The 7501-nt window shown below is 50.7% G+C and overlaps 1 long non-coding RNA gene across 1 annotated transcript; it reads right to left on the bottom strand.

Moving 5' to 3' along the window:
* Window positions 1–2813: 2813 nt before the first annotated feature.
* LOC138824401 (uncharacterized) lies at window positions 2814–6748 on the bottom strand. The gene is made up of 5 exons (XR_011371079.1): window positions 6461–6748; window positions 5638–5820; window positions 5097–5332; window positions 4092–4389; window positions 2814–3205 (listed from the first exon to the last, which is right to left on the bottom strand). It is a non-coding gene; the product is annotated as an uncharacterized lncRNA (long non-coding RNA).
* Window positions 6749–7501: the final 753 nt, after the last annotated feature.

The raw sequence follows: 7501 nt of genomic DNA on the forward strand, positions 1-7501 counted from the left end.
GCAAAATTTGGGCCATTTCACTGTCCCGGAATAAATGAGTGACACTGACAGGAAAACTAAGAGTGCCTGGGAGAGGGGAGGGAGAACAGCACAGGAAACAGGGCTTCTCAGAGCACTCATTCCTTTCACTGCTCTTCTGAAAAGCAAATTAATCCTTTAAATTAGGTTACTATCACAGTGTGAGCGGCAACCAACAGATCGCTGGCCTGCCTTTCAAGACCAGAAATGGGGAGAGCTTTGAACGTGGGCCTCATTCTCATTTCAGACCTGGCACATTTCTTCCTACTTTTGAACCTAGATCAGTCAAATCCAGGATTTTTTTCTTTAGGGGATTTTAGAGGAGCTGAGAACATTAAGGGCTATGATTAAGTATCATTGGTCCTTAAATTATTTTGGTTATGACATTTACACTGGTAATGAGCCCTAAAGATCAACTTAGAACTCTTTTATGTTATGACATTTCCTGAAGACCACGCATCTGATGTTCACGCGTCATGTGTGTGACATGTATGCATGTGGGAGAAGGCAATTGGACCATGCATCATACATGTGACATGTAGACACACAGGAGAAGGCACTGTGGGTGTGCGTCATACGTGTGACATGTGCATGTAGAAGGCACTGTGATCATGCATGTGACATGTATTCGTGTGGGAGGACGCATGCGTGTGGGTGACTGTGTTGCCCATTATGGCAAAGCATCTGATAGCCTGTGTGCCATGTGGCTGCACAGGGGACAGCGGCACAATCACACAGAATAATGGGGAGAAATGAATGAAAGGAATCTGCAGAGGTGTGGTTGGTTAACAGTGGAGGTGGCAGGGCTGTAGGAGAGGGTGGTCTCCTTCCAGCTGTTGCCTGGGGTAGCAGTGAATGCCAGGGGAGGTAAGTGGAGGAAGGTGAGGAGCCAATCTCTGGCCCCATTCTCCACCCCTCCTGTTTCCAACCAATGCCTGCCTTAATCTGACCTCACAAAGTGGCTTGTGCTGCTCCTGAGACCAGCCTCCTGCATCGCACTTGGCGTGCAAGGCTTTGCAAGCAGCCCTGGCCCTATGCAAAGTGATTGGCGCATACTTGAACTGATCATGTCGCAAGATACAGGTCAAATAGGGAGTCTTTATTAGAAAGCTGGTGACTGCAGGCAGACTTGTGTCCCAAAGAACCTACAGGCCCAAATGCAGCTAGCACAAAATTTTATTTTGGGGGGCAGTTGTGGGGCCTGAACTCAGGACCTGGGCTCTGTCCCTGAGCTCTTTTGCTCAGGACTAGCGCTCTACCACTTTGAACTGGCTTTTGAGTGTTAATTGGAGATAAGAGTTTCTCAGGGACTATTGTAAAGTTTGTGAAAGGAGAACATCACATGGTTCAGGCAGAAAAGAGTTTATTGGAGGGAGAGCAAGCTCCGGCCCACATGAGATAGAGGTGTGCAAAGAGGAAGAAAGGAAGAGAAGAAGAGGGCGGGATTTATGGTGGAGTGGATTATACAGGGAAAGGCAGGGAGGAGGTGTACCACAGCAGATGCAGAAATGATCTCAGAGCCTGGGGAACCTCTCAGTGTCTGAAGGAGGCGTGACTGGAGCAGTTCAGGAAGTGACCTCAGCAGGTAAGGAAGTGACCTCAGAGTTCAGAGTCCTTTGCTGACTCACAGTCAGGTGATTTCTGGTTAGGCTATGGGCCACAGATGTTGTCTTTCATGAAGTGGAAGGCAGGTCCTGGGCAGACCTAACAACTATTATCTCCAATTAACTACCCCAGAAAAGCAGGAAGTGGAGCTGTGGCTCAAGTAGAATACTAACCCTGAACACAAAAAGATTAGGGAAGCCGGGCGCTAGTGGCTCACTCCTATAATCCTAGCTACTCTAGAGGCTCAGATCTGAGGATCACGGTTCAAAGACAGCCAGCGCAGAAAAGTCCGTGAGACTCTTATCTCCAATAAACCACTAGAAAACTGGAAGTGGCGCTGTGGCTCGAGGTAGAGCACTTGCCTTGAGCTGGAGAGCTGGGGGACAGCGCTTAGGCCCAGAGTTCAAGCCCCATGACCGATAAAAAAAAAAAAAAAAGCTTAGGGACAGCCTCCAGGCCCTGAGTTCAAGTCTCTCTCCCTGCCCCACACAATCTGTGTTCTGGGTCACACCTGCCCCTTTGTCTCTTATACAATGCCTCACAAATTATTTCTTCTTACCTAAGTCTTTAATTTCTTGCTCTCTCATTGTTCATAAATACACACCATAAATATTCATAAACATGCACCACCTTCCTCTTTATCTGTAAATATGCATTTTCCTGATGTGTGAAAAGGAATCCTCTTTCTTTCTTTCTTTTCTTTCTTTTTTGGCAGTACTGGAGCTTGAACTTGGCCCCTGTCACTTGAGCCACGCAGCCCTTTCTGTCATGGTGTATTTTGAGCTCGGCCTGCACTGCAGTCCTCCTGTTGGTGCTTTCCTGAGTTGCTATGATGACAGGAGTACACCACTACTTTCCCTTTGGCCGAGATGGCAGGTAGTACCCTGGCAGCTAGCCATCCGTTGAGATGGAGTCTCCTGAACTCTCTGCTTTGGCCTAGACTAGCCCTGAGCTCCTGAGCTCTGCCTCACAAGTCCCTAAGCATACTGGCCCAAGCCCTAGGGCCTGAGTAAGAATCGCTTAAGCTTATTTCCTTTTATCTGCCACATCTTATCTTTGGTGGTTGTTCCTTTTGAGTCTATAAAATCTCTTCCTCTTTCGTTCTCTTCCTCTTTCCTCCTCCCCCTCTCTTTCCCCCCTTCCCTACCCCCATCTGCCTTTAAAAATCAACACGTACGGGCTTGCCCCAAGTGCGTCACCCATACATTCCTTGACTCCTTTGGACTCTGATTTATTTTCTTCCATTGTGCCATGAGTGATCTGAGTGGTCTCTAACTCCCTCATGCCAAATCCCACGTCTCCTTTCCAGACGTCACCCCTTCATTTTCTAGATCTCTCCAGTAGAAAGCGCCGTCCTGCCTTTCTTCCCAGAGGCTCTCCGGCCCTGGGGTTTCTGTCGGTCTCCCTCGGTGTCTGCCCACCCCTTAGGCCCCTCTGTTCCCTTCTCTCTTCCTTCTGTGTGGGATGGTTAGTTATCCCACCCTTTCCTCTTGCTGTTAGGAGAGCAGGGGCTCTTCAGTCTTGTTCATTCTCCAGTCCCTCCGTGTATCCCGCTGTCCCAGTGCTGGGTCTAAGCAAGTGCCTGGCAAATAATAGACGGAGAAAGGATTCAAATGAGCATCTCTTGACAGAGATGATAAGTGCTTGGGTTCCCTTCCAGAGGGAGGCCGAGGAAGACACAAGGAGGGGCCCGGGCTGCTCCGGAACCTCCCACGTGGAGTGCGCAAAGCCACGGAACAGCACATGCTGGAGTTCCAGGAGTCTGGTGCGTGAGTAACCGCTCTGGGGATGAGTGTCCCCAGAAGGTTTTCAGAGAAGGACTCACTTGGCGCAGGGCTCTGTGGAGTCACAGCTTGCAACGGATTGCTCCGTGCTCCAGAGAAGCAGCGTGTTTGCTGACACGGGAGCCCACGTACGTGAGCTCAGGCCCCATGTGTGCCACCACGGGCAGACTGTATTTAGAAGCCGCAGAAGGGGGAGGAGCAGGAGGAGGAGGAAGAGCAGGAGGAGGAAGAGGAGAAGGCCTATGCTGAGAATTCTGAGTAATTTAATTGGCACAATGACAAGGCAGGAACAATGGTTTTCTCTGCTCAGTAGATGAGGACAGTCGATTAGAGTGGCTAGCTGAATTTCTCAGCGTGGGAGGTGCTTCTCTGTTCCTCTCCTTGTGTGTGTGTGGAGGGAGGGCTGGAATTCAGGGCCTGGGCACTATCCCTGAGCTTTGTCAGTCAAGGCTAGGCTCTACCACTTGAGCCACAGCTGTCTTTCCAGCTTTTTGGCAGTTAATTGGAGATTGCCTGGGCTGGCTTTGCACCTCCATCCTCAGATCTCAGACTCCTGAGTAGCAAGGATTATAGGCGTGAGCACCTGGTGCCTGACTTTTTCTTGTGCTTCTTTATGGCCTGGTTGTGATGCTCCAGTGTCCTTCCCCATGGCCCAAATCAACACGGGTGATGCGCATCACTTACTCTCAGATTCGCCCTGTGTCCTTTGCTTTCTGTTTGGCGGAAGGACATTGGAGCCGCGGGTACAGTGCAGAATGCCCTCTGTCCTCTACCTCCTGCAGGTGGTCCGCTGGGGGCAGAGGTTTCCCAGTTTGGGTTGGATCTTGCTGGACGCTTGTGGGAGGAAGCGCAGGCCCGTGGTGCGCAGTGTCCAGATTCCTCTCTCCAATCAATGTAAAACAGCGGCGCTCCCTCCCTTCGCTTTCTTTCTGTTAGAAGCCCTTTTAGGAGAAGATGCTTTTCTTTAGCATCTGTACACACTCTAGTCAGTACAAAAACAAAAACAAGGACATTACTTGATTTTGTTCTTTTGTATGACAGTTTTCAATATAATAAACTAGTTCCCTGAGCCGCTGAAAGCACTCGCTGGAGATGACTGGTCAGCTGTGTTCCCTGTTGTTTTATTTTGATTTTATTTTATTTTATTTTTTGGGCCCGGTTGTGGAGCCTGAACTCTGGGCCTGGGCGCTGTCCCTCAGCTCTTCAGCTCAAGGCTAGCGCTCTACCACTTGAGCCACAGCGCCACTTCCGGCTTTTTTCTTTTTGCTTATGTGGTGCTGGTGAATCGAACCCAGGGCCTCAGGCATGCAAGGCAAGCGCTCTACCACTGAGCCACCTTCCCAGCCCTGTGTTGTTTTATTTTGAGACAGCGTCTTGCTCTGTCAGCCAGGCAGACCTCAAGCTCCTGATCCCCTCACCTCAGCCTCCAGAGGGCTGGAATTACAGGCGTGTCCTACCATGCCTAGCTCAGTTGGTATCTTTAAAATTCAACCTCCCATTTTAAAAGTGAATACATAAACTGAGAGACGAAGACATTCCATGCCTGGCCTAATATCACACTGTACATTGCTGGCGTTACACTGGTGCATTCACCTCTCCTAGATTCATTCTCACCTTTCAGGAGCAGTACCCTAGATCTGGAATCCTAGTGTCAAAAATGTGAGAAAATCTGAAACGGATCACAAATACCCGGAGCCTGGCTCTGCTCTTCTGGCTTCTGGTCTTCCCGCCTCAGCCTTGCATTGGCGGAAGCTCACTGGTGAGGGACGGTGCTGCTCCTGGGGAGCTGCCGGCCTGGGACGTTCTGCCTGGTGCGGGGAAGTTGTGGGCAGGTGCCCAGGTTGCCAGGGCCAAGTTCAGCACTGGCTGCCGCCAAGTGTCCTCCTGCCAAGTCCCCACCCGCTCTTTGAGTCGAAATATCCAACCTGTGGGTTAGAAGGCAACTAGCCGGGAGACCAGGTCTCGACCAGGTCAACCATGTCAGCACTGGATTTGTTAGAAGAGGAGGAGGGAAGAGATGGCCTTGGGATGGATTGACAGGGGTCAGGAGGAGAGGAAAGAATGTGTTGTATCACTGCGTGTGGGGGTGGGGAGAGAAAGAGAGGAAGGAGAGAGGGAGGAGGGAAGGAGAGAGGGAGGGGGAGGGAGAGAGGGAGGGAGCGAGGGAGGGAGCAAGGGAGGATGCTGCCCAGCAGCCCATCTGTTCCCACACTCACCGCCTCACGCTCACCTCCTGACTTCCTCTGTTCCTTCTCCATGCTTCTTCCAGCCACCCTCTAGCTCCCAAGGACCAGGAGAGCAGAGCAATGGCAGCAGAGCGGCCAGGGGAAGAGCAGGACATGCTGTTTAGCCCAGGGACGGATGCGAGTCCTAACCAAGTTGTGTGTGAGGCGTGGCGGGGCCGGTCGCAGCTCTGTGCGTCAGACAACAGGTTGTTAGTACTTACTTGGTGGGAAGGGAGATTACTTGGACTTGGAGTGAGATGAAACTTGGCAATTGAAAAGACTGTTTACATCAACTCAGAAAAACTCTCCCTTGGCAGAAGGTTCTGGAGGACTTGAGCCTGGTACCCATAGAGAGAGTGTGTGCTCGACCAGATCCTACAGTGGGATGTCTGGAGTCTTCGCTTTATCTTTTGGTTATGAAACTGATTTAGAGGACTGGACTGTGGCTGAGTGGTAGAGCGCTTGCCTTGTATGCATGAAGCCCTGCGTTTGATTCCTCAGTACCACATACACAGAAAAAGGCCAGAAATGGAGCTGTGGCTCAAGTGGCAGAGTGCTAGCCTTGAGCAAAAGAAGCTCAGGGACAGTGCCCAGGCCCTGAGTTCAAGCCTCAGGACTCGAAAGAAAGAAAGAGAGAGAGAGGGAGGGAGGGAGGGAGGGAGGGAGGGAGGGAGAGAGAGAAAGAAAGACAGAAAGAGAGAGAGAGGGAGGGAGAGAAAGACTGGGAGCTATTGGCTCATGCCTGTAATCTTAGTACTCAGGAGGCTAAGATCTGAGGATCCTGGTTTGAAGCCAGCTCTGTGTTTCCCTAGGAGCACCCTGCAGTACCTTAGGTTTTGTAGTTACAATTTCTCCAATAATGGGGTTCAATCCTCAGTTTCCTTCTCCTGCTGGGGAGGATTCATTCATGGAACACCAATAATGCCAAGTTCAAAGGGTTCCGAGAGTCTTTGTGCTCAGAAGGGTCCCTGACCCCCAAACTCCAACCAAATCACTGGTAATCTGAACACTGCAGGCTGGGAATTAGTATTTTCTCTGAATAGTTTCTTCTTCTTCTTCTTCTTCTTCTTCTTCTTCTTCTTCTTCTTCTTCTTCTTCTTCTTCTTCTTCTTCTTCTTCTTCTTCCTCTTCCTCTTCCTCTTCCTCTTCCTCTTCCTCCTCCTCCTCCTCCTCCTCCTCCTCCTCCTCCTCCTCCTCCTACTCCTCCTCCTCCTCCTCCTCCTCCTCCTCCTCCTCCTCCTCCTCTTCCTCCTCCTCCTCCTCCTTTTCAGGGAACTCTTCAAAGTACAGGCCATTCACTGAAAAGCTTCCTGTTCACTTTAAAAGGCTCGATTGTAGCTTCTTGACATACCCATTTGCTCTTCCTAGAGGCCGGAGAAGCTTCCTCTGAGGACCTCGGGTCTTTCTGGCCCACAGACAAGGACTCGCCAGGAGCTGGCAATGGCTCAGTGAAACCTGGCCACTCTTGCCCTACAGGATGTTTCAATGCCAAGCCTGACGTGTGAATGTGTGCTGGCCAGCAGAGGGCCTGGAGAGCCTGTTTTCCCCACCACCAGGGGATTGACCCTTTGTGTCTGAGTTATTTCTTTGCGATTTCCAACAGGACTGGGCTAGTGATCTTTTCCAAGCATGTTGGGCTAAATCAGTGTCCAAGAATGTAAGAGAAATAAGTAAACGGACAGGAGCTTGAGTTTTCCTCTTCCCAAATTAAGCGTGCTGATGCATTCATTGATTGAGTTTGGTATTGGGGACCACTGATGCCCTCAGCTCTGATCTCCACTGTGTGACCACGATCTCCAAGAAGGCAGCATCTCTTCCGGTGAGTCTATCTCGTCTACAGCCAACAGGCAAAGGGTTCCTCACCGGCTG

Source organism: Dipodomys merriami, unplaced genomic scaffold (genome assembly GCF_024711535.1).
Source record: "Dipodomys merriami isolate MVZ:Mamm:240054 unplaced genomic scaffold, mDipMer1.0.p SCAF_129, whole genome shotgun sequence".
Classification (NCBI taxonomy): domain Eukaryota; kingdom Metazoa; phylum Chordata; class Mammalia; order Rodentia; family Heteromyidae; genus Dipodomys; species Dipodomys merriami.